The sequence below is a fragment of the Panthera leo genome, chromosome D4, assembly GCF_018350215.1.
Source record: "Panthera leo isolate Ple1 chromosome D4, P.leo_Ple1_pat1.1, whole genome shotgun sequence".
NCBI classification, from domain to species: Eukaryota; Metazoa; Chordata; class Mammalia; order Carnivora; family Felidae; genus Panthera; species Panthera leo.
The window spans coordinates 46,163,148-46,188,607 of record NC_056691.1 but is presented as its reverse complement, the minus strand read 5'-3'; the positions used below and the strand labels follow the sequence as shown (position 1 = coordinate 46,188,607).

At 41.5% G+C, this 25,460-nt stretch overlaps 1 long non-coding RNA gene across 5 annotated transcripts in view; it reads right to left on the bottom strand.

The window, feature by feature from the left end:
- Positions 1 to 25,460, bottom strand: part of LOC122205667 — a 95,179-nt gene that overhangs the window by 3,182 nt on the left and 66,537 nt on the right. For all 5 annotated transcript variants that reach the window (XR_006196184.1, XR_006196183.1, XR_006196185.1 and 2 more), the window contains one exon: positions 733 to 870. This is a non-coding gene — a long non-coding RNA (uncharacterized LOC122205667). The remainder of the gene's footprint in view (positions 1 to 732; positions 871 to 25,460) is intronic.

The following is a 25,460-nucleotide window of genomic DNA, read 5'->3' as shown; positions in this document are numbered from 1 at the left end:
CTCTCCAGCTCTTTTCTTCTCCAATCTGAGTAGCCTTGGTGTTTTTGTTTTTCTTTGTCTATTTCTCCTCCGACGTTATTTGTGGGTCCTTGGTCGTCCTCACCATAGCATCTGCCAACTCTAGCTTCTCACACCCCTGAGGCCTCCTTCAGTTCCATCTCTCACCTGAAACCCTTACCCTGTCAGTGTAAACTCCTGTCTCTCCCCCAACTTCTACTGAACTTTATTCTGTTTTCATAGGTCTCCTCATCTAGGCTGTAAAAGATATGTCTTGTATTTCTTTTGGAACAAACCACTACCCACTTTTCACCTCTGCCATCATCAACCTCATAGGAGACTGTCTCAAAGCTACCTTTAGATTCTTTTGGTTGACTTTGGCAGTTATTTCCTTTTTTTTTTTTTTTTTATGCAACCAATACATTTTCTGTGCATTGTTGCATCCTTTAGAACAGTCTCAAAAGCTAATAAACTAATCAAAATGCTTTATGAAGTGGAAAAAGGAAGGATCAAACATAAAGAGAATTGTATTCATCATCTGGGCCCAGTTTTATTTTCTTTAATGTGCATATGTATACATAGTTGTCAAAATGACTACTCTGGAGTCCAACTGCTAGGGTTCAAATCCCTATCACTTAATAGCTCTGTGTCCTCTCTTTACTTCTGTTTCTTCATCTGTAAAATGGGGATAATAGAAACCGCCTCATGAGGTTGTTATGAAGATTTCGTGATTACCAGTAATTACGTGGGAAGTGCCTAGATCGGTAGTTGGCACTAGGCAAGCAAATGTTTGCTACTGTGATGCTGAAGAGGACAATGATCTAGGCGCTCGGGAAAATCACTTTTCATCTTTCCAGGTCTCAACTCCCTAACCTGTAAAACGAGAAGGAAAAAGGATTAAATGCTTCCAACTGTGATAGTGACAACTGTACGATCCTAGAGCCCTTGACATTTTACAAAGCACGTCCATATGCAGCAGCTCACCGGGAAACACTCATCAGTATCCCATGCTTTCAGTATACCTGACTTGCTGAAACAGCTGACCAATGTACTGGAAAGTCTAAATAGTGACTCTGGGCCCTGGCCTCCATTTAGCAGAAAGATCCAAAGTCCTCAAATAGCTTATGCCTTCTCCAGTATCTGGCTTGCTATCTGCTATCTGCAAAATAACTCACCTTGAAAATCTGGACTACCAAATGGCATGTAAGAAACTGGAAAGAGGCAGGCAACGAATAAAACAAGGCAAGGATATTTATTGAGTATCTACAATATAGATCATTATAATGTCAATCCCATTAAGCCCTCACAACAACCCGCATGGAAGGTTTTACTACCTGTATTTCTGAGATGATTTCCTCATAGAGGCTCAATACGAGTGCCCAAAGTCACACAGTTACTAAGTTGAAATCAGGTTGGAAGTCTGACTGAGCTCAAAGCTTGACCTCATGCTAAAGTTCCACACTGTCTCCCTGAGATTTGCAATCTACTAGGATTGGGTTGCCATTTTAACTTCTCTGCTCAACCTTAAGCCCACTGAAAGGTTTTGTTGGATAAATGGTGCCAAGAACATGATGAGGTATTTTATCGTAACAACTGGCCTATAGGTGGCAATATTTTCCACTCGTGACTGACCCAATCCAGCACTCATCAAGAAAGCCTCAATGCAAAAATGTCACTGTAATTTGAAGGCACCCTGAGACAGCTCTACCTCACAAGTCCACCCCGAAAGCGATCCAGACAGCTATTGAGCAATGACATTTCTTCCATATTTACAGTGTAACAGAGAACAAACACATCTAAACCATGATCATTGTTCCATATAATAAATATTGTCATTGAATGAGCTCAGGCCACTTTTTTTTGTTCTTGTTCTTCCTCATTTATTTCCCACCAACACATTTTATTGCTCCCTGGCTTGATGGCTGCTAGCCCTGAGGGCACGTGAAAGTGAAGTCAGCAGAACTGTTGCTGAAAAGTCTCCAGTTGGTCAACAGACTTGCTTGCCCATTCAAAGGAAGTAGCATGAAAGTGAGGGAGCAACGAAGCCATGGTCTTGAGATCCCAAAGATATCACTGTGTTTGGCAAACTCCACCGAACTAGAACGTTTGGCCTTAAATAGGTGAAATTATAATTATATGTTAAGCTACATCTACATTAGGGGCTCCTGGGTGGCTCAGTTGGTGAAGTGTCCAACTCTTGATTTCAGCTCAGGTAGTGATCTCAAGGTCTGTGAGTTCATTCAAGCCCCAAATCAGGCTCCCCGCTGACAGTGTGGAACCTGCTTGTGATTCTCTTTTCCTCTCTCTCTGCCCCTCCCCCGCTGTCTCCCTCTCTCTAAATGAATAGATAAACCCTAAATTTAAAAAAAATTTTTTTAAAGCTACATCCACATTATCTTCATGGTCATTTTAAGAGACAGTTACCTGGTGCCAGGCAGGGTACACTATATATTACTCTGTTTGGGCCTCACATGTAATCTTGTGAGGTAGGCACAGTTGTTATAACCATATTTAATGAGGAAACTGAGGCACAGAAATGTTTTGTAGTGTTCTTATTGTCATAGAACAAAACAATGGTAGCATGAGGATCCACACGCCAGCAGCCAACCTCCAATGCCCATGCTTTTTCAAAGCAAGTTTCTGATTGCTTCTGGAAAATGGTAAGATACTCAAGTGCATGCCCATAAGCAGAACCATTTAGTTTAATAGTTTTCATGAGATTTCCCAATCCATTTAAACAATCCTGTACCAAGCAGTTAGTGTGATGAAAATGAATGCGATCTGCGTATGCTAAGAAAACCAAAGCCACGGTGATCAAATGAATTTCCTCTGTAGGGTCACTTCACATACCTATTAGATTGATCACACACAGCATTTGAGATGGAATTACTCTGAGAATTTTTGGTATGGCTGGAGCTAACTTATGGTGAGTGTACTTAAGGGATTACATTTGATTCTTACCATGACTTTTAGTCAAAGTATCTGACAATGAGATGAATAGCTGTTAGAAAGGAAAGGTAAAGAGAAAACTGTCAGCCCACAGAACAACTTGTCACTGATTTGTTTCAGAGGCTTGAATTCATAACTCTTCTTCCTCTTTTTAACTCCACAAAGGTCCTTCTCCTTCCAGAAAGTTCCTCTCCCCAAAGCCAAGGACTGATAAGGAATGAGGACAGAATATCAGGTGCCTTGTTGTCTCAAGTGGCTTATTGACATCGCTAAGATTTTTCAGACTGGGTGACACCCATTTAGCTTACTATGCCCCTCATGGCAATAATCTTTAGTACTTTCTCCCTGAGAAGGAGTGAAGTACAGTGGAGTGGGATGATCCCATTATAAGAGCTAATTGTATGTGGCCACAAAATACAACTGAAAGGCAAAGGGGGGCAATGGCTTGTAACAAGGAAGCTAGGAGACCCCACCTGGGGCAATGCTCCCTATGTTATACCGTCAAGGAGGCATGACAAATGGAAGATGGCACAGCCCTAGGGGTTGGAAGGTCCAGATCCGAGTACCACTCACCCTATGATCTTGGGCAAGCTCCTTTTCTGTTGAGGCTCCAGTTGGATCACTGTTGTAAGGGATAAAAGCTCACCCAGAGGGTCGGGAGACACTGATGAGATTTCATTCTGGCAGATATCGGTCACTCTAGGGGTCTATGTCAATGTTAGTTGTGAGTTGATTCTTCAGAGTTCTGGCCTTGCCTCTCACTCTATCCAAAAGCTTGCCCTTGATCTTTGCACCTCTTCCAAAGCCCAGAAGAGGTAAAGATTCGACATTGCCTTGGGTGTGATCCCAGGCAGTCTTATTAATCAACATGACTTCCTGTTTCCCTACAGTGAGAAGAGAGGAGGGAAGCAAGGTCTGAGGAGAGTGGCAGGGGCCACACCAAGCGAGGACCTCAGCAGGGACAACAAGAGCCTGCTCAAGCTGAGTCAGTCCAGTGTTTTTTCCTGTTAAATGATTCACATGCTGAGGCAAATCGGTCTGAGATGTGCACACTCTTCTTTGCCTTTCATGACCTTCCAAATGTGTTGGTGATTTTTGTTTTTGTTTTTCCTATTTCACTTCTCTTTCCTTGGAAAAATGATTGTACTGTTTTCATTCTAGGTTGAGGTCCCCCCCAACCCCCACCCCCTGTCATTTCAATGTTTGGGGTGGAGCGGCGGTCATATCAAAAAAACACTGTGCTAATACATGACATTAAAGCCACTTAAATGTCCATTTTAATTGTTATTCATATTCCCTAAGCTTCTTGTGTTTTTTTAACTCAAGTAGGTTAAATTAGAAATAAAATCTCATTGCATATTATATACAATAAAGTCTGAGTCTTTAAAAATCAAGCTCTAAATAGATGAATTTTCCATATGTGTCTTAAAAGGCTTATTGTTGTACACAACCAAGACTTTTTTCAGTTATTTTGAATGGGAATTCCTTCTGGAATACATAACAGAAAAAACATTTTTCTTCTTAACAAAATTAAAACTTTGATTCATTATTTTTTTTTAATTTTTTTTTAACCTTTATTTATTTTTGAGACAGAGAGAGACAGAGCATGAATGGGGGAGGGGCAGAGAGAGAGGGAGACAGAATCGGAAGCAGGCTCCAGGCTCTGAGCCATCAGCCCAGAGCCCAACATGGGGCTCGAACTCACGTCGTGACCTGAGCTGAAGTCGGGCGCTTAACCGACTGAGCCACCCAGGCGCCCCAGAACTTTGATTCATTATTAAAAGCCATAATCCCTAAATCCTTTTAACACTCCTGGCCACCATTTTGTCCTCTCATGTTTAAGTGAGGTCAGTTGTCACCGAGGCCCTTCTTGCATGCTTGGTTCATCTCCATGCATATCTATAGCTGTAATATCCTTTTTAGACAAGTTATCCAGGAAGAGATGGTTTTACTATTTGGTTAAATCTGGACAATGCTGACATTTCCCAGCTTAAGACCCTCTGGTAACTTCTCACTATAGTTAGAATAGTAGCCAAACTCCTTTTCATGACTTATAGAACCCCATATGGCCTATTCTCTGACCTTCTCTCCAACCGATTTCCTCCTCATTCCCACACTGGCTTTCTCTCTGTTCCTCAAAAGGGCCAGTTTGTTTCAGGTGCTTTGCACTTGCCATTGCTACTTCCCTCATCTTCCTCCGACTGCTTCCTCTCCTTTTTAGGTCTAAGGTCAAATGTCACTTCCTCACAGAAGTCATCAATGTCTCCCACACCAAGCAGGTCGTAACCACTTTCCTGCATTATTTTCTTCCCAGCAGGTAAAGCACTTTTGGAATGCTTCAGGTCTGTTATACTCCAGGAGAAGGAGGCCTTTATTTGTCTTGTTCACTGCTTTATTACTGTTTCCAGAACAGCTCTCAATACATAGGAGGCACTCAATAAAGACTGTTAAAGGGAAAAATCCTGGCTCATCTCCACACCTCCTTAAAGCTCTTCCGTTATCATAGGGAGCTCTGGTTGCCTTGAGTCTTATTACACATTGGGTAACCCAGTCTAAATGATCAATTACAATGACATCATCAGATGGCTCTCACAACATTAAAAAGCTGGTAACGTCCAATTTCATCCCAATTTTGGAAAGAGAGGAAGAGAATGTTGATGACACACCCTAATTTCTCGGGTAGTTCTTTTCAAACTTTTCCAACAAGATATAACTAATAGTTTAGGGGGATTAGAACAGGAGTATAAAATGGCCCCCAAAGACAATATATCTTTCACATGTTGTGGATTTTTTTAATTTTCAAAAAATGTTTACTTATTTATTTTGAGAGAGAGAGAGAGAGAGCACAAGAGCACACACGTGGGGGAGGGGCAGAGAGAGAGGGAGAGAGAGTCCCAGACTAACAGCATGGGACCAAGACCTGGGGCTCTAATCCACAAACCGTCAGATCATGACCTGAGCCGAAATCAAGAGTCAGATGCTTAACCGACTGAGCCACAGAGGTGCCCTTTACATGTTTTTAAAATCCAGATGGGGGCACCTGGGTGGCTCAGTCGGTTAAGCATCCGACTTCAGCTCAGGTCATGATCTCGCGGTCCGTGAGTTCGAGCCCCACGTCGGGCTCTGTGCTGACAGCTCAGAGCCTGGAGCCTGTTTCGGATTCTGTGTCTCCCTCTCTCTCTGACCTTCCCCCATTCATGCTCTGTCTCTCTCTGTCTCAAAAATAAATAAACGTTAAGAAAAATTAAAAATGAATAAAAATAAAAAATAAAAAATAAAATCCAGGTGAACTTTGCATTCTAATAATCACATATCTGAGTTTGATTTAGCATAAAAGAAATTTCCCCTCAAATTGTTGGAAGAAATATGCCCTCCAAGAAGATGTGTCCTGTTCACCCTGGAAAACCACCAAGGATCCCCAAGTACCTATGATCCAAGCTGGTAATCATCTAGAAATAATTCTAGTGGAGCCTTGAAGGGAGAACAGCCCCTACCCATCCTTTGCTACCCTCACCCCATCTTCACCCCAGTGAGGAAGAGCTCTGGAATAAAGACACCTAAGTGAGCCTTAAGTCATAAGGGGTGTGAAGTTTTGAAAAGGAAAAACAAGGCTAAAAGTTATATCTTTCTGCATCACTCTTTTTTCAGACATTTCTTTTAAATCATTTCACTGCTCTCTTTCTTTCCATGCGCTTGGCAAGGTGAGAGGTATAAACTCTCCTTGCTCCCTAGAGGAGAGAACCTACAATGAGCATATAACTCAATTTTCCCAGGACCATCCTGGTTATGACTATGTTGTCCTGGCAGTATTATTCATGCTCCCTCTCCATTTGTATAGTATATGGTCACTCCAACGGATGCCTTCCCCACTCTCCCTCCCACTTAAAAGGACAAGCAGGAACCACTCTGAACAAGTCATAAACAACATGATGTAAATCTTCTTCCAGTCCAATTTCAACCCACCAAGAAAAAGGAGTCCTTATGACTCAGATGAGTTGTCCATTTGATCCATTGAGAAAAATCATAAAAGCATTTGGGGCCCAAACCTTGGTTTTAGCAATGACATTTCCTTTGTCTAATACATTTCTGCAATTAGGAAATCGATAATTACTATGGGTTGCTCATTGAGGATTGGAGGTTCAGGATCCAAGCCATCATGGCACAAATTACAATAATAATATTTATAGGAACAAGACAAAAGAAGCGACCAGGATGGTGAGGGTGAATTGAGTTAATTAGTAAAAGCATTTAAAAATAAAATGTAATAGGGGTGCCTGGGTGGCTAAGTCGGTTGAGCGTCCGACTTCGGCTCAGGTCATGATCTCACGGTCTGTGAGTTCGAGCCCCGCATCGGGCTCTGTGCTGACAGCTCAGAGACTGGAGCCTGTTTCAGATTCTGTGTCTCCCTCTCTCTCTGCCCCTTCCCCCACTCATGCTCTGTCTCTCTCTCTCTCTCTCTCTCTCTCAAAAGTAAATAAACATTTAAAAAATTTGAAAAAATAAAATGTAATAAATGTAATATATTCAGTCAGAGATGCCACATGAATTTGAATAATCAGCCCTTTCAATGGCCTGGCATTTGAAGGCATGAAAAAGAAAACCGTTATCCCATGAATGTACCAAAAAAGATTGCTGGGGTAGTAATTATGGTGGCCACTGTGGGAAGCATAATAGACCAATGGTCCCAGCTGCTGCCCTCTGAGATCCATCACCACATTTGTTCTGAGGCCGTGCTTTCTGTGGCTGCTCCCAGCCATGACTAAGCACAGCAGGGCTACTAAGGGCAGGCCCGTTCCTGAAAGACCTCTGATGCGACTCCCAGTTAGCCTTGCCAGAACTTCCTCAGAATTGAAATCTTAAGGTCTTTCTTCCTCATCTTCTCTCCCTCTCTTCTTCACAGGGATCAGTCCTGCCTGGGGGTCGACAGCTCTCCCAGCGACCTCCAGCTCCCTCCCATTTTCTCTCACAAGGTTTTCCTCAACAGATCTTTTCAGGTCTAATCTCATTTTAGCATCTGCCTCTCAGACGACCTGAACTAACAAAGTGATCCAGGCAGGAACTAGTTGAGGGATAGCAAGAATTAAGCCTTTTAATGCATTTAAGATCATTTGATCTAATACCAAGAAGCAGGGTAATGAGAGATCATAAAAGAAGAAGTTGGAGGAGTTTAATACTTAAAAGGGAACTTTCCCAGAATAACTAAGTCATGATAGAAGTGGCTACGACAGTGGGGGTGGAGGTGAGAATACGCAGGGTCAGAAGTTATTCATTTGCATATCTGACGCTACATTAGGTCCAAAGGCCTGTAGGAGATCTTTTTGATGTAGAACTAGGGAAATGTTGACAAATTGTTTCTTGCCATCTAGAAGAAGCCAATCTATGGTGAAAGAGAAGAAAGGCAACAGAGAGGGAAGCAAGAGCTTGAGGGGGATCCTTGAGGGAGATTTTGACCTCTTATTTCAATTTTTGAGGAAGTCCGTCTGCATCCTGATAGCTCTCATGGGGGGTTGATTGTTCAACGTTTCTCATTTCACCTAAACTAGTTCAAGATGGGTTTAGTCACTTGTCACCAACAGAGATGTGACTCACACAACAGAGAAATTTTATTTTGTTTTCTCTGAAAAACACTTGTTGTATAGTATAAAAATATCCAAGGCCACATTACTCATAACAGCAAAAATAAATAAAATGATAACAACTCAGACATCTACCAATGGTAGAAGAAATTGTAGCAAAATCATCCAATGGCATATTATTCAGCAATAACCATGAATAAAACTACAGCTACACGTCAATAATAAGTCTCAAAATAAAATATTGAGAAACTAGTAAGTTCTAGAAGAATTCACACTATAAGATTCCAGTTACATCAAGTTCAAAAACAAGTCAACTAAACCATGTATATTACGTAGGAATACAAACACAAATGGCAAAACTAAAGAAAAGCAGGTAATGGTTTATGCAAAATTTAGGATAGTGGTTACTTCCAGAGGTAAGAGGGGGATGTGACTGGAGAGGACACACAGGGACATCTAAGGACTGAAAAAGCTGTATTTCTTAAACTGAGACATGCATATAGGATGTTTGTTTTCTAATTCTATGCATATATATTTAATTCACTTACATACAATTTTATACATATATTTATATTTTTAAAGTAGGCTTCATGCCCAGCATGGGGCCCAACATGGGGATTGAACTCAGGACCCTGAGACCAAGACCTGAGCTGAGATCAAGAGTCAGACACAACAAACTGAGCCACCCAGGTGCCCCTACATATGATAATTTTAAAACAAAAATAATTATTACAATAGCTACTATTATTTTATATAATTAAATAAGACTACAGATGTTTAGCAATAGTGTCTAGCACAGAGTAAGCTCTCAATAAATGATAAGAGCCATAATGAGATGCAGATATTTGTACCACTTAGAAGAAAATACCAAAAAGTATGTCTTCATCTGTGTACACACCGCTGTGTTCCAAGATGCCTGAAAAATCTGTTAGAACCACAGCCCCATCAGAGATTGAAACTTGATGGTTTTCAACTTTTACTCATCTAAGTGATAGTACCAGAAGAGATTCTCAGATTCACAGCCACAGACAAGAACGTACTTGGTTAATATCAGACACTCGGTGGATATCCAAAGTAATGAATATAAAGTGTTTAGTTACCTGATATCACATAATTAGCCCAACAATGAAAGAAAAAATAATATCTGCATCTTAGTAGAGAAAATAAGAAACAATGGATCAAGTGTCGGCTTCGATCTATTCTAACCGGGGTCTCTTCGCAAAATAAGAGAATTGTGGAATTAGTCACGTACCCTGACCATCATTTTATCTAGCCGCTTATTTTACGACTGAAGAAGGAAAAGCTAAGAGAGGTTATTTGGATTCTTCAAGGTCAACAGTGACTTTGTGGTAGAGTCAGGACTAGAACAGAAGTTGGGATGGAAGCTGCAGAAAATGTCCTGCTATCGGTGTTCACAGACCAAAAAGAACAGAAGAAGAGACTAGAAGGAAAAGTGAGCGAGATCAGGTATGGACAGTCCAGCACCCCATCCCTTTCAAAGGAGCATAAGAGCTGGAATCCACTGAAGCTTGCAGAGGATATAGGCTCACCACTTTACTTTTTGAGTAGCACCTCTGAATGAACTCTACTGGAGACAAGTTCCTGGGAAGAAGCCACACTCAGCTAATTCTCATAGCAGAAAATATTTCATAGGCAATTTCAGAGAAATTTCCTTTTTTTAATGTTTATTTATTGGGGGGGGAGGGGCAGGGCAGAGAGAGAGGGAGACAGAATCCCAACCAGGCTCTGCAGCTATCAGTGCAAAGCCTGACGCGGGGCTCGAACTCCCAAACTGTGAGATCACGACGTGAGCCAAAATCAAGAGTCCAACACTGACTTAACCGACTGAGTCACCTAGGCGCCCCTCAGAGAAATTGCTATCGCAACCTCACCCTTATCTCTATCATCTGCATCTAATGCACTTGATGAGCATACGGTACAATACTTGTTATTAACTATTTTATTTTTCTCTTAAATCATGTTTATCCCTAGCCAGTTACCAATCTAAGGCTAAGTTCACAATTATTTCTTCAATAAGTACTCACAGGGATAAAGGATAAAGGCTCTGTACTAGGCACTAGAAATCTAATGCAAAGTGTTTAATCAAACTCCATTTACTGTGTCCGATCACGGGAGACAGTGATTTATTCAGAAGAACATACCAAGCGGAAGTAACTCGATGCGGACAATTCCTCTCAACCTTTTTGTCACAAGACAATTAAATAAGAGCTCATAAAGAAACTTTGCTTGCTTCAAAATCTTATCATCTTCAGCCCAGCTGATAGGGAAAGTAGGTCTTATGGCTGAACTCTTGAACCAGGAAAGGATCAGTCCAAAGTTTCTGTCAGGTGACGTGACCTGCAAAACTATTTCCATTCCTTGGCTTATCTTTACGACCGAAAAATGATTGCCTCTTATTTGCTTTATATGCTGGAAAATGTGGTTGAATTGCTGAAGCTGTCCCAAGCTAGAAGTTTCCTTCTGGGAAAAAAGAAAAGTCATCCCCTAAATGCAAGGTTTAATTAATGAAAAGTAGCCTAGATTATCAAACTATGCCTTTTTCTTTTTTTTTTTTTTTTGGTCTGATGTTTAGTGGTTTGGGAGTTTGTTTTTTTAACAAGCAAAAGACCTGTAAAAAGGAACCAGACCCTTCTCTAATTTTTATACTCTAATCTGTTGCCACTTCACAGTGTTTGTAGTAGCTCATAACAAGAAAGTATGACCTCACCAGTTATTCACTCACTGCCATTCAGCAATTTAATGAGTTTCATTGGAAATTCCCATTTTAGAGGAAATTTCTCAATTGTAAAATAACTCTTTTTTGTTATTTACAAATGAAAAAGTTGAATTGTAATCAAAGCATAGTGGATGATTTCTCTAAAGGAGTAATTCAGGGCGCAAAGCCAAGTTTAAGCCTCTCTGTTCATTAAAGAAAGCTAGATCTAAGATCCTAAACCAGGACTGTGACCAAACTGTGTGAGCATCTAGTTGGCTCTACGCACTGGTATAGTTTAACCAGCTTATAACTTCAGAGACTGACAGCAAAAGGAGAAGTTAACAACTAGCTATTGAATGACCAAGCAATGTGCATAGACAGTGTTCAAACAATTAGCGTAATACTCTCTTCCCAAGTGATATATTGCCTGAAACACTGGGTTAAATGGGGCACCCTCTGTATCTAACGGCAGTCAGTGGACAAAAGCTGTTGATCAAATGTCAACCTCCATAGTCCACTGGGGGAGGCAATAATTTATTCAAAATGTAGCATCAGAATAAAGTTACCTTTCAAAAACTAATCCTTTTATAAGGAAAATAGAGAGAGAAACAGACAGAAGGCACAAACAAGTAGATAACCATGAATAAGTCTATCAGACAAGGTCACAGCATTTTTTTTTTTTTTTTTTTTTTTAGAGAGAGAGAAAGAAAGAGAAGAAGAGGGGAAGGAGCAGAGAGGGAGGGAGAGAGAGAATGCCAAGCAGGCTCTGCACTGTCAGCACAGAGCCAGACACAGGGCTTGAACCCACAAACTGAGATCATGCCCTGAGCTGAAACCGAGTGTTGGACACAACAAACTGAGCCACCAAGGTGCCCCAATTGTTTTCATCTCAGAAATTATTCCAGTTTAAATAAAATAATTTGAAAAAATATTTTCATCGTCAGAAAAACTAGGTTTGGGGGTTGTGTGTTGGTTTATTGCTTGTTTTAGGTAACTTTCCTATCAAGGGCCAGTTTGTGCCTCAGATTTTGACCCAGCAATAGATTAAAGTCCCTTATCAGAGATATGGAATGCTGTATCCAATGACACATATCCTTTCTCTGTCCTTTAAAGCACATATCGTCCCTCCAAAGGAACTTCACCATGAAACTACATGACACAATCAACAAGGACCTCCGACGGAGACCAACCCCTCGCCCGTCCTACCCCCCGCTGCCTGAAGACCGTATCATTGCCCCAGTCAGTCATCCTACGAGAACAAGTAAATTGCATGTGTAGCTCCAGCACTGGATGAAGGAAGCAAGGACAGCAGAAAGCAGCCTTTGGTCATCCTCCCAAGGCCCCTGATGTGGAAGGAACAATCGCCTGATACACAAAAACGATCATTGTAATCCCCAGTACGAGGGCTTGGGGTGTGGGAAAGGAAGGGCGGCCCGGAATTTGAAAGCTAGAATAGCAAGGTAAGAGATCTGAGAGCTTCAAGAGGAGTCTGTGTTGTTTGTTTTTAGTCTAGACTGAGAGCGCAAGGACTTAGGAAATATGCGTTAAGTTAGAAGACACCCTGGGGTTGTTTTCTTTCTCCACTTGGAGCCCTGAGTAATTGTGCACAGGCCAGTGCCTGCGCCCAAGCTGACTAACAGCTACACCAATTCCCTCCCTTTCTCTCCACATCCAATCAGGAATCAAGAATGACTGCCACTCACTTCTTAGGACCTCCTCCACCTTTCCCACACTACGTGTGTCTGCAATGTATCAGAAATCTCCATATTTCTCACCTGATTGGAGACCCTGATCCATAAACCAGCCTGCTTTTTAAAGAGCAGGTTTAACCAGAGGACTGCCCAGTTTAAAAATTCTTCAGTGGCTCCAAGTAGCCAAAATCCGAACTGTCCTCCTATACAGGCCCTGTCAAAACAATTACCTTGGTTCATATCCTGTCTTTGCTATTTGCCAATCTGGGAAATTTTCTTAAACTCTTTGATCCTCAGTTTCATCATCTATAAAATAGGGTAACTATAGTCATTCTTCATAGGTTTGTTGTGAAGATCAATGAGACACTCCTTTTAAAAACCTTTGCGCTGCTGAACTTGGGGCGCCTGAGTGGCTCAGTCCGTTAAGCCTCCGACCTCGGCTCAGGTCATGATCTCACAGTTGGTGAGTTCAAGCCCCACGTAGGGCTCTGTGCTGACAGCTCAGAGCCTGGAGCCTGCTTTGGATTCTGTGTCTCTCTCGCTCTCTGCCCCTCTCCCACTCACTCTGTCTCTCAAAAATAAATGTTAAAATAAATTTTTTTAAAGACCTTAGCACTGCCTAGTGTTCAGTCACTTGACTATCATTGCTATTATTATTTTACCAACTTACTATTCGCTACAAAAGCCCTCCCCACGTTGGCCCTTCCTCCTCTCCAGCTATCTATCTTGTTACTGGCCGATCTGTAATCCCAGGTTTTGTATCTGAAGGACCCACTTTGTGCCAGCCCCCAAAGCCAAGGGATTTACATATGTTCTTTAATCATTCACAACTCCATGAGATAAGTACTGGCATCCTCATTTTACAGAGAAGGAAACTGAGACTCAAAAAAGTTAAGCAGGGCCCCTGGGCGGCTTAATCAGTTAAGGGTCCAACTCAGTTTCGGCTCAGGTCATGATCTCATAGTTCGTGAGTTCCAGCCCCCCCCACCCCCTCCACCCCCCCACCCCACCCCCCCCACTCCCCCCCCCCCCCCCCCCCCCCCCCACCCCCCGCTGTCAGCACAGAGCCTGCTTGGGATTCTCTGTCTCCCTCGCTCTCTGCCCCTCCCCTGCTTACTCTCAAAATAAATAAATAAACTTTAAAAACAAGTTAAGCAACTTGGCCAAAGTAACCCAGCTACTAAGTGGTGGAGTCCATAGATGAAATCAAAGTCCATCACACTCCAAATCTGTTTTTTTAATGACTACTTTCTGCTGCATTTATCCCACCTTATTTCCCCTAAAGTTGCTGAAACAATTTTCTGGCCCTGCATGCTTTTCCAGAACCTCACCACTTCTCCATCAAAAGGTGGAATCTATGTCATCTCTCCTTGAACCGGGGCAGCACCCTTTGGTTGCCACTGCTGAGTCTGGCACAAGTTAAGCTATGTGATTTTCAAGTCTAGGTCATAAAAGGAAATGAAGCCAGGGCACCGGGCGGTTCAGTCTGCTAAGCCTCCGACTTCAGTTGAGGTTGTGATCTTATGGTTCATGGGTTTGAGCCTCATGTTGGGCTCTGTGCTGACAGATCAGAGCCTGGAGCCTGCTTCAGATTCTGTGTCTCCCTCTCTCTCTGTCCCTCCCGACTCATACTCTATCTCTCTCTCTTTCTCAAAAATAAATAAAAAACATTAAAAAAAAAAAAGGAAATGAAGTTTCTGTCTGGCAATCTCTTTTAGAGCATGCACCTTTGGAGGCCTAAGCTGCCATTCAGAAGTTCAACTACCTGAAGCTGCCATGCTTGAGAGACCATGAGAAGAGATCACATAAAGATAGAAATGCTTGGGGAGCCCCAGGCATCAGCCATCTTTCGAGCACCTCCAGCAGTCACTGCACAGAATGGAAAGGAGTCGTCTTCCCCAAGCCCTGCCCCAATTGCAGATTTGTGAACTAAATCAGTGATCATGATGATTGAAGCCACTAAGTTTTGGAGTGTTTTGTCACACACTAATAGAAAACCAGATCACCCACGCAAACCTCCGACACTATTTAATCACTTTCATTTCCCCTGACAAACACACCTCTCATGGCCCTCTTCACGGGAGCAATTGCTTCTGCCTACAAATCACTACCAGCCCAGGATGCCTCAGCCAGCGCACACACACCCTCATTTAAAGAGTTACTTGGCTTTCAAGAGTCATTGTAGGTATTGTCATTTTAGTCATCTTTCCCAAATTTGGAAGTGAGTGGTTAAGGACCCCAACTGCTAGTCAAAATGTCTAGACTTAAACTTTTTTTGTTCACCGCTTCCAACCTGCAGGACTTAATGTCTCCAAAACCCCTGTGCCTACAAAAGGGAATAATAACAAAACCCTATTTTGGTATTATAGCGATTCATTTGTAGCTCCCAGCAAAGTTCCTGCTATTTAATAAGAGTTCAATATACAGGGCGCCTGGGTGGCTCAGTCAGTTAAGCGTCTGACTTCAGCTCAGGTCATGATCTCACGGTTCATGGGTTCAAGCCCCCCGTCAGGCTCCACACTGTGGAGCTTGGGATTCTCCTTCTCCCTCTCTCTCTGTCCCTTCCCCACTCGTGTTTTCTCTCTCTCTCAAAACTAAATAAACTTAAACAAAAAAGTTCAATACATGTTGCTGTAATTAGAGCACTAATTATATTGCATTGCAATTATCTATGTTTTTGTTTGTTTCCTCTTCTGAACAAGAACAGTGTGCCCTCAATGCCTGGCACCTAAGATATGCAAAAAACATTTTTGTTAAATATATAAACAAATGAATGAACAAAGAAACAAACAAAGGAAGGTGAACAGGTATGTGTGCTCTAGCCTCCTTTCAACTCCTCAGATCTAGTGTGTAAGAGGGTAAAATGACAGAGATCTCCACTCCTGTGGGAAGCAGTTCCAGCCATTACTTCTGAGACTTCCACACACCCAAAGCCAAGGGAGCATCCTCACTTGGCCAGGACAACCTTTTTGCTTCTGACACTCCAAACCAGATGCCAGGACTATAAGGAAAACCAGTGCCAAAATGTGAGATGGCCTCCAAATGCAGATTCTCTTTCCTCGTCTAACTATTTTATAGCCTGCCATCAAGACGCCTGACCTTGCCAAGTAAAACCCAGTTAATCTTTTACAATGTCAGTCTCCTTTACGGACTCCACGATATGGCAACGCCATATGGTGGCGATGCTGTAAAAGGGACTCTGCTCTTTTCTGAAAGCAGGTTTATGCTGCACTTAGCAAATAATGCGCCTCTTGCCTCATGCGTGATATTTCCCCACTGATTTCTGCTCAATCTAAAGAAATTGAGAGAAATTATTAAACAGCAGCATAACTTTCATTAATAAGGTGAGAAACCTACACTTAATTTTCACTTAATTTTCATTTTCACCGTAGAATTTACATATATGTATATACATGAAATTCTCATTATAACAGCTAACAAGCTACGGATACGTTGGCTGAGCTCCAATAACTGCCGTTGCAAGTCTATGCCTTCCCCAAGTACCAATGTCATTCTAGCACGCCTTAATTTCAAGATCCAGAAAACCCCAATGCACCAGTGGGACACCTCCAGCCTCGGCATAAAAGTAAAAGTTTAAATATTTATTAAATGAGTAAAATTCCGGGTGTTGGCTGTCTATAGTCATAAATTGCTTTAAAAGCAAATATGGACTTTGTCTTACTGTTGTTATTATTGTAGATTCTATGCTTTTTGTAAGTTAAATCATTTCTGCATTCTTCTCTGAAAGGAGTTGTCTGAAGGCTGCAGAATGCTGAGAGTTAGAAAGATTTCTGAGGCGTGGCACCACATTCTCTGATTGGGCAGCTGCTCTCGAACGATGTGGGCCTTTTGCTGTTGACTCACCAGAGGGCAGCAGCTTTGCAGCTTGATGTCAGCACACAAGAATGTCAGACACTTCTCTTTGCCAGCCACCCCCCCACCCAGCCCCCAGGAGTAGCCCAGAATTAAGCAAAGCTGTTTGGGTTAGCTTCTGACTAGCCTCCTGGTTGGGTTTCTCGCTGCCCTGGTTACTATGCTTCAGCAAAGAAAATCCCCACCAGATCTCTGCGGGGGAACAAGAAACGTTTCCAGCTATGTGTCTCTGGGGATACCAATATAATTGCCCAAGGAAGGTTTGGATATTTGGGGGAATGGGTATATTTGGGGGCCTGGGTATGGTTTTCTGGGTGCCCCTTTCCAACACACACACACACACACACACACACACACACACACACACACACATCTTCCCTAGAAAGAAAACAATACAGAAAGAATCTTGCAAACAAGCACTAGCAAAATTTCTAGATTCTAAATGGATTATGCGTTGCTTGTACTCCTGGTATTTGATCTGTTTCAATCTCCCCCACATTTCTGACTTTCCCAACTGAAGCCTCAGATCTAGTTCTAGCCTAGCTGGGATATCCCCGAGGTCCTTTCTACCCTACCAGTCTATGTTCGCATGAAATTAGACAACAAAGAGCTTTCGGAAAGGATCAGTTTCTTGATGATGCCCATGGGACCCAGCAGAGCTGTCTGCCCCACAGTAACTAGTCCCAGCTCCTGACTACCTAGTTTTATATGTGACCTAGTTTTACATCTCCTGTCCCACCATCTCCCCACTTAACAGAGAAAAGAGTCTTGGTTCTAAGTTAATTAACATGTTCATATTTGGTGTTTTTAGATGGCTCTTGTGGTTTTAGGCAACTGAAAGCAGTAAGCAGACAGTACATTGCATACTTAAAGTAATTGTGGCCAAGGTCAATTAAACCAGTATAGTTAAGCCAAGGTGAAATTGATGGGTCACAGCAACTAAGTCTGTCCTAATTCAACTTGAAAAAGCGTGGGGATCCCAGAGCTTAAGGCTGTTTGATACCGGGGATCCCAGGGCTTAAGGCTGTTTGATTCCCTTGATGCACTGATATTTGAGGCAAAATCATTCTCTGTGATCTCACCCTCATTCCACTTCTTTAACCTGAAGGATGGCACCAGCCTCAACTTCCCATTCCATTTAAATGTCCTCCAGGATTCTCCAGTTTGCTTATTGCAGTGAACTAAATTGTGGCCCCTAAAAAGACATGTCCATGCCTAATGCCTAGAACCTGGGAATATGACCTTATTTGGAAAAAGTTAAAGATCTGGAGATGAGATCATTCTGGATGATACAAGTGGGCCCTGAATCCAATGGAAAATATCCTTATAAGAAACACCCAGAGGAGAGACATGGAGGGGGCCTGGGGAAGAGGACAAAGCCATATAAAGATGGAGGGAGAAGTGGAGTGATACAGTCACAAGCTAAGAAACTCCTGAAGCCACCAAAAGCCAGAAGAGGTGAGGAATGGGTCCTCCTCTAGAGCCTCTGTGGGAAGCACAGCTCTTGCCAATGTTTTGATTTTGGATTTCCTACCTCCAGAATTGTGAAGACCTTTCTGTTGGGTACTTAGTTATAGCAGCCATAGAAAACAAATACAGTTATAAACTCAAATACCTTATAGGAATCATACAAGCAATGAAATGAGCAAGCAGTCCAGATACAGAAATCGTGGTTTTAGCATCTCATATAATTTTTCATTAACTAAAATTGATCATCTCAAGGCAGGGAAACAACAGGAAGTACAAGTGGTCTTTAGCAAAAGTGAGAACAAATGTCCTAGCCAAAAGTAGTATCTATAACCCAGACCCACCTAATTGTTACCATATGAAAACATGAGCCCAGCATGGCCACATCTTCCCATTTTTATTGGATTTTTATTTTAAATCTTTTGTATTTTTTTTTTTTTTTTGAGAGAGAGAGTGATCCAGAGCATGAGCAGGGAAAGGGAAGAGGAAGAGGGAGAGAGAGATTTTTTTTTAAGTTCATTTATTTATTTTGAGAGAGAGAGAGAGAGCATGAGCAGAGGAGGGGCAGAGAGAGAGGGAGAGAGAGTCCCAAGCAGGCTCTGAGCTGTTAGCGCAGAGTCCGATATAGGCCTCAATCTCACAAACTGTGAGATTTTTATGACCTGAGCTGAGACCAAGAGTTGGGTATTCAACTGATTGAGCTACTCAGGCACCCATAAATCTCCTACATTTTAAGTGTTGGTTCACAAACCAAATAGGCAAACTGCACTCTGCAGGCCCATCCAAGTATGTTTGAGGACTGAAGTATGACCACAAGTGGCCAGTTGCAGGGAGCACTTTGACTCTTACAACAGTATTTAAAGTATGTGCTACCAATAGTTCATGATAAAACTAAGACCAGGGCCTTGTTTTTCTCCTACTCAACCTGGTCTGCCAACCCACACCACTTACATTCAAAATCTTTCCCATCGTTGGTGTAGGCAGAGAGAAATATTCTGTTGAACCCTAAGATAGTATATCTCCTTCCTCCTTTTAGGCCTTCTAGGCCTTGTGTCTTAGTTTCTGTATGGTAACTTAATTTGGACTCTGACCACTTAGAATCTAGAAGTCGTGTGTGCGTGTGCGTGTGTGTGTGTGTGCGTGTGTGTTTGCATGTGTGTCTTGAAGAGGATTACAGATAGGTACCCTGCAGTAGGAGTGATTACTTTAGAAGGAAAAATAAAATAAAATTATTCACTAGGGACAAGTAAAATTCAAAGGCCATTTTTCTCTGCTTATTTTATCCCATAATATTAAAATATATTTTTACTAAAAGGATTGGTATTTAGGTCAGATAAAACTGAAGATATAAAACTCAGACATAACTTGATATTGACACAGCCTCTGTATTTACTTTATTAAATGTTGCTATTTCTTTGATCATTTGTTGAATCTCTAGAGCTACCCATTTCCCAATTCAGACAGTAGGTGTCCTACAGAGCACTATAAAGTAAGCCATGGTTCAACTAGATTGAATTTTTCAGTCTGTCCATAAAGGTGATTAGGAAGATAGTCATGAGCTTTGAAAGTACCACAAAAATGAATGCGAGACAAAGATTGATATTGTAGGGGCACTTGGGTGACTTAGTAGGTGAAGCATCAACTCTTGATATCGACTCAGGTAGTGATCTCACTGTCGTGAGATCGTGGGTTCGTGCCCCGTTGGGCTCTGTGCTAAGTGAAGCCTGTTTGAGAGTATCTCTCTCTGCCCCTCCCCCATTCATGTTTTCTCTCTCTCAAAATAAATAAATAAACTTAAGAAAATATTTATATTATAACTCTTGGTTGAGTCTGTAATTAGGAAAGAAAGTTGTATATAATCAATATTCATAATTGATCCCTATGTTCTTATGGAAATATTCTAAAAATAAATAGGACAGACTTTTGAAGGGTCCCTTTAAAAAATTTAAAAGATTTTCAGAAATAGAAAGAGAAATGAGTTTCCCTACTGGTGGAGAATTTTCCTTAGTCAAATTAAAGTGAAGGATGCAAAGAATTCTAACAACTCAATAAGAAGACAACCCAATTTTAAAATGGGAAGAAGATTTAAATAGGCATTTCACCAAAGAAGATGTATAAACGGTTTATAAGCACATGAAAATGTGTTGAACATCACGAGTCATTAGTGAAAGGCACATCAAACCCATAATAAGGTACCACCTCGACCCACTAGGATCAAATCTGTCACCAAGACAATGAAAAGTGTTGGTAAGGATAAGGAGAGGCAGGAACCCTTCTTAATTCCTTGTTGATAAGGATATACAGAGATGTAGCTACTTTGAGAAACAGTTTGACAGTTTCATGTAGAGTTAAATATTAATTTCCATACAACATAGCAATTCTCGTCCTAGATGTGTCCTAAGGAGAAATGAAAAAATGCTTCTACATGAAGACTTGAACATGATGCTCCTAACAGCATTATTAATAATAGTCAAAAAGTGGAAACAGCTGAAATGTCCATTAACTGGTGAATGTATACACAAAATGTTGTATGTCCATGCAATAGCATGTTATTCAACCATAAAAAAGAATGAAATGCTGAAATATATATATATGAATACATATATATGAAACACTATACTAAGTAAAAAAAACAGACACAAAACACCACGTATTATATGATTTTATTTATATGAATTGTCCAAAAAAGATAGTCATAAAAATAGACAGTTGACTAGTGGTTGCCTGTGCCTGGGGTGAGGACAGGAATAACGGGAATGGGGTATCTTATTGGGATGATGAAAATGTTCTAAAAATATTGTAGTTATGATTACACAGCTCAGTAAGTTTATTAGAAGTTTATTAGAAGTCACCAGATTGTGCACTTAAAATGGGTGAATTTATGGTATGTGAGTTAAATTTCAATAAATCTGTTTTAAAAAGTTAGAGAATCATTAAAAGACTAAAACCTGACATCTAAAAATTTTCTCTTTTATCCTACAATGAATCTGTCAACAAATTTGTCAATAATTCCTACCAAACACCTCTTCTTTTTTTATCATTTTTGTATTAGTTTATTTATTTATTTTGAGAGAGAGAGAGAAAGTGCAAGCCAGGGAGGGGGCAGAGAGAGAGAGAGAGGGAGAATCCCAAGCAAGCTCCACACTGTCAGGACAGAGCCCAATGCGGGGCTCAAACCCACCAGTCATGAGATCAGGACCTGAGGCGAAATCAAAAGTCAGACGCTTAACTGACTGAGCCACCCAGAGCCCCATTTTTATCATTTTACGTATTTCTTTTTTTAAGTTTATTTATTTATTTTGAAAGAGAGAGAGCGTGCGTGTGAGCAGGGGAAGGGCGGGGGGGTGGGGAGAGAGAGAGAGAGAGAGAGAGAGAGAGAGAGAGAGAGAATCCCAAGTAGGCTCCACACAGTCAGCACAGAGCCCAACTCAGGGCTTGAGCCCATGAACATAATCACGACCTGAGCTGAAATCAAGAGTCCGACACTTAACCGACTGAGCCACCCAGGCATCCCTCATTCTACATAGTTCAAAATATAACATGTACAAAATAGAACACAAAGAAAAAATTTTCTCCCACTATTTTCCCTCAGCCCCCAAATGCCCTTTCTTGGAAGCAATCATTGTTATTTGTTTCTTGTGTGTCTTTCTAGAAATATTTTACGCATCTCTAGAAATATATATGTATGTGTATTCTACCCCCAACACAGACACATACACACACACAGACCCACACACACACAGACCCACACACACACAGACCCACACACACACACAGACACACACACACACACACACACACACACTCTTTCCCACAGCTTGCAGCATATTATACATAGTGTTCTACACATTTCTTTTTTTTTACTTAATAATCAATAATCTAAATTTCAGAATCTAAACATATGAATCTAAATATTACTCAAATCTTTTCCGTCTTTACTGTCCCACTTTGCTTGGACCCACTGTATTTTACTTATTTTGAGATGCCATCAGTTATAAAACACACTGGTATTTGGGGACCATTAAGAGAGAAAAAAATGCTGCCAATTAAATTATGACATAAAATTGATTGTAAGATACATCTCAGTTTCGGGGAAAAAAACCCATAATGTTAACAAGTGCATATATATATACACAAACATGTAAATAATAAAATATATTACAACATTGTTTAGCATCAGACATTGACCCTGGCCCCTTCTCAATTCATACTCTCCTGTCAGAATAATTTTTCTAAGCTCTAAGTTTAATCTTTTCATTTATTTCTCTGCTAAAAATCATTTATGGCTTCCCATTGCTACAGGATGAAGTCCAAATAACTCAGTGTTACAAATGTCAGTGTTACAAGACCCTTCCCTTTCCTGGCTTCATTTCTTTGCACGCTCTAGACAGGCCCAACTATTGACTCTTCCTCAAAAATGTAGCATTCTTTCAAAACTTTGTGCTCTTGTACATGTTGTCCTCTCTCGCCTGGAATACACTTGACCCTAACTGGGAGGACCTAGCTAAATACCATTTGTCCTCCAAGACTCATCTCCGGGAAAATCGCCATGAACTTCCCCAGTTCAATTAAATGTCCTTTTTGTACTGCCACCCTCGCTGTGCTTAATTCCATCCAGAGCACTCCCTGCCCAGTATCAGGATTTTTTGCTCCCTTGTCTGTCTTCACCACTCTTATTTTTCTCGCATCACCAGGGACTGCCACAGTGCCTAGTCCATGGTGAGCATTCAATAAATATTTATTGAATGAATGTGTACTTTAGCCCCTGGAAGTAATCAACACATCTGCAATAAGGGAGGTGTGGTCAGCTTATTATAGGGGAAAGTGCACACTGTATCTGAAGTCAGAGGATGCCGGTTACAGGCTCTGAACACTTCCTTTTTTTAATGTGTATTTATTTTTTTAAATGTTTTAGTTATTTATTTTGAGAGAGACAGCATGCAAGCAGGGAAGGAGCAGAAGAGAAGAAGAGAGAGAGGGAATCCCAAGCAGGCTCCACATTGCCAGTGCGGAGCCCGACATGGGGCTCAATCCCACAAACTGTGAGAATCTGAGCTGAAGTCAAGAGTCAGATGCTTCACCAACTGCAGGCTCTGACACTTCTTTTTTTTTTTTATTTTTTTTTAATGTTTATTTATTTTTGAGAGAGAGAGAGACAGCGTAAGCAGGAGAGGGACAGAGAGAGAGGGAGACACAGAATCCGAAGCAGGCTCCAGGCTCTGGGCTGTCAGCACAGAGCCTGATGCGGGGCTCGAACTCATGAACTGTGAGATCATGATCTGAGCCGAAGTCGGACACTTAACCAACTGAGCCACTCAGGCACGCCTCTGACACTACTAACTCTCTGATCTTAGTTTGATGAGACTTGGTCTCATCATCTAAAAATATGAACAGTAACTACCAGCCTAGAAGGGAAGTGACTGGCATGGAGTGGGTGCTCTAAAGACAGCAGCTTTTATTAGAGTGACGGGAACATCCTATGCCGCTGAACAGATTTTGTTTACCCTGAAAGCAGACACACCACGGACATGTGTTGTACTACCAAACGGACTTTGTTTTCCCGCTTTTATTTTGTATCAGTTGAAAAAGAAAGTAACGCCTTTTGACAGACTTGAAAAGAGGACATATAACCATGTTTCAGAAATCAAGAGGACAAAAAGACACACAGCCAATTCTTGCTCCCAACTTTACCCCAGCTCCAGTAGGTAATCACCTGTAACCGTTTTTTGTTTGTTTTTATTGTGAGAGAGATCGCATGAGCAGGAGGAGATAGGCAGAGAGAGAGAGAGAGGATCTTTAAAAAAAAAAAAAAAAAGTTTATTTATTTATTTTGAGAGAGAGAGAGAGAGAGAGAGAGAGCAGGGGAGGGGCACAGAGGGAATCCCAAACAGGCTCTGCACTGTGCAGAGCCAGATGTGGGGCTTGATTTCATGAACAGTGAGATTAGGACCCAAGCTAAAATCAAGAGTCAGAGGCTTAACCAAGCCACCCAGGTGCCTCAAGAGAGAAAGAGAGAGAGAGAGAAATCTAGACAGAGAATCTTAAGCAGGCTCCAAGCTCATCCCAGAGCCTGATTCGGGACTTGATCCCACAATCCTGGGATCATGACCTGAGCTGAAATCTCAACCGACTGAGCCACCCAGGCATTCCCACCTTTAACAGTTTTTTTTTTTAAATCCTTCTCATGTTTATTCATAAGACAAATACAAGCACATATAAATAAATACATATTATTCCCCCCTTTTTCTTACACAACGTGTGCCATGTTATATATATACGCTATTCTATATGTTGCTCTTTCCACTTAATATCTAAAGGAATTCTGTGACCTTCTAAGTTTGCCCTGCAAAATTCCAATCAAGTAGACAGGTCATGGAAAGGGGTATCTTATTTATCGCTTTTGCATCCTGGCTCTAAACTATAAGCAAAAGTTAAAGGCTTGACTCACAGCTTCAACCACAAAGTAACTATATGACTAAAACAAGGAGCCATCTGCCTGCCTGTCCCGCCAAGCCACAGGAAAGAAACCCCAGCCCGGCTGAAAAGGTACAAAGAACGCTGCAAACAGCCCTGGCAGGCAGGCTAGTCGGTCTTTAGCACCTACTATTGCCTATCTGGTTTTCATCACATAAATGATAAGAGCCTTCACCTTTAAAGGAAATGATTATTTTCAGAATTGTAAATAGCTTCCATTTGGGGGCTGTGACTCAGAACAAGATCTGCATTTTTTTTTCCGAGAGCTGGTAGCCTCTAGCCTACCAGCCTAGCTGGTAGGACAAGGGGATGTTTCAGGCACAAATACCTCTTATTCTTTCAGTTCTGTTGATCACATAAATGATAAAGGTACACGTACAAGAATATTAAAACATTTGGCAAAATGAGGGTATTAGAATAATAGACCTTTCTTTCACTGGCAAGTTTAGTTATGGCTCAGATTGCCCACGTCCCCTCTGCCTTCTGATTTCTTTCTCAGGCATCCATCACCTGAGTTGGTGACCCAAAGTCCCAAACTCTCCTCCAAATGGCCCCAGTTTAATCACTATGCCCCCCACTCCAAGTCTCTGACTGCCCACTGCCCTTCCAGAAGTGCTCCACATGAGCAAACAGACTAGTTAGAAGTCAGCACACACACCAGATTCTCTGTCTCATACACAGCAAACCACGTCACTCTGACCCCATTTGTCATGTATA